The sequence below is a fragment of the Triticum aestivum genome, chromosome 6D (assembly GCF_018294505.1).
Source record: "Triticum aestivum cultivar Chinese Spring chromosome 6D, IWGSC CS RefSeq v2.1, whole genome shotgun sequence".
Taxonomy (NCBI): domain Eukaryota; kingdom Viridiplantae; phylum Streptophyta; class Magnoliopsida; order Poales; family Poaceae; genus Triticum; species Triticum aestivum.
Genome location: NC_057811.1, coordinates 4,604,768 through 4,606,870, shown reverse-complemented (window position 1 = coordinate 4,606,870; position 2,103 = coordinate 4,604,768).

The following is a 2,103-nucleotide window of genomic DNA, read 5'->3' as shown; positions in this document are numbered from 1 at the left end:
AGCCTTGGGCGCCTCCTTCCTCCCCTGCTACAGCTCTCCCTCTCGCAGAAGCTCGGCGAAGCCCTGCCGAGATCCCGCTACTTCCACCACCATGCCATCGTGCTGCTGGATCTCCATCAACCTCTCCTTCCCCCTTGCTGGATCAAGAAGGAGGAGACGTCACTGCACCGTACGTGTGTTGAACGCGGAGGTGCCATCCGTTCGGCACTCGGTCATCGGTTATTTGGATCACGGCGAGTACGACTCCATCAACCACGTTCATTGGAACGCTTCCGCTCGCGATCTACAAGGGTATGTAGATGCACTCCCTTCCCCTCGTTGCTAGTATACTCCATAGATGGATCTTGGTGATGCGTAGGAAATTTTAAAATTCTGCTACGATCCCCAACAGGTGTTACCCCGTTGCCGCCTTACCAGCCGAATGGCGCCGGCTACGGCGCCCTCCTTGCGCCGCCGCCCGTCGGCAGTTATGGCCCACCCGTCCCGGCGCCGCCCTACGGGGGCCTCCCGCCGTCGCCTTCCCTCGATGGTTATGGCCCGCCCGCCCTGGCGCCGCCCGACGAGGGCCTCCCGCCGCCGCCGGTACCTGTGCCATGGGACCCCACCCTCCTCGCCGCCCAGCACTCCGCGTCGTCACCGAGTAGCCCTGTCGATGGAGGCGACTGGTACATGGACTCAGGTGCTACTGCGCACATGACAGCTCATCCCGGTAACCTAACCTCCTCCACTCATGTTCGCACACCCACTCGTATCACCGTCGGCAACGACTCCTCTTTACCTATCACTCACATTGGTAGCACTAGTTTTCCCTCCATTTCCACACCCATTACTATGTCTAATATTCTTGTTTCCCCTGAATTAGTCACAAACCTAGTTTCCGTTCGTCGTCTTGCTAGTGAGAACCCACTTACTGTTGAATTCGATGGTGTTGGTTTTTCTGTGAAAGACGCCCGTACTCGGATGATCCTTCACCGATGTGATAGTCCCGATCAGCTCTACCCCGTGCACGCCGGCGCCTCCACCTCCACACTAGTCGCCCTTGCCGCTGGCCTTGACCTCTGGAATGCTCGTTTGGGCCACCCCAACCCCACAGTATTACGTCAAATTCTTAGGAGTTTCTCTTTCTCATGTAACAAGCTCGACGAGCACTCTTGTGAGGCCTGCCGCTTAGGCAAGCACGTTCGTCTTCCCTTTTGTGCGTCTACTTCAGTTTTCACTTTTCCGTTTCAATTGATTCATAGTGATGTTTGGACGTCTCCCGTTGCGAGTAACACGGGCTATCTATACTACTTGGTGATCCTAGATGATTATTCTCATTATGTGTGGACTTTTCCTCTTCGTCCTAAATCCGATGCTTTAGCCACACTCACCGCCTTTTATTCCTATGTCACCACCCAGTTCGGTCGCCCCATACTCGCACTCCAAACTGATAACGGAAAAGAGTTTGACAACGTCGCTCTTCGCACACTTCTCGCTTGTCACGACACCATCTTCCGTCTGACTTGCCCCTACACTTCTCAGCAGAACGGCCGCGCCGAGCGCATTCTCCGCACTCTCAATGACTGTGTTCGCACGTTACTCTTTCACTCTAATGTGCCCGCTCGGTTTTGGCCTGATACCCTCGCTACCGCCACTCTCTTAGTTAACATTCGTCCGTGTCGCCCTCGGTGGAACTACGCCCCACACCACCTTCTCTTCGGCACACCACCGTCCTATGATGGTCTCCGCATCTTCGGGTGTCTGTTATCCTAGCACCGCGTCCACCACGCCACACAAGCTCGCACCACGATCCGTCCCATGCATCTTCCTTGGCTACCCTCCTAACACCAAAGGTTACCGGTGCTATGATCCTGTCACTCATCGTGTGTACACCTCGAGGCATGTGTACTTTGTCGAGATGGTGTTCCCTTTTTTTTCAGGTTCCTCCGGCTTCAGCCCCTTCGGCGCCGGCCCCCGCGCCCCCCTCGTGGAGCGATGCGCGGCGGCAGCCCCCGACGGTCCCCCTGGCACGGCGCCCTCTGCCGTCACCACCTGGCTTCGTGACTCCCTCCCCCGAGGTCGAGTCCGAGCGGGCCCCTGGGTCCTTGTCTCCCTCATACGAGG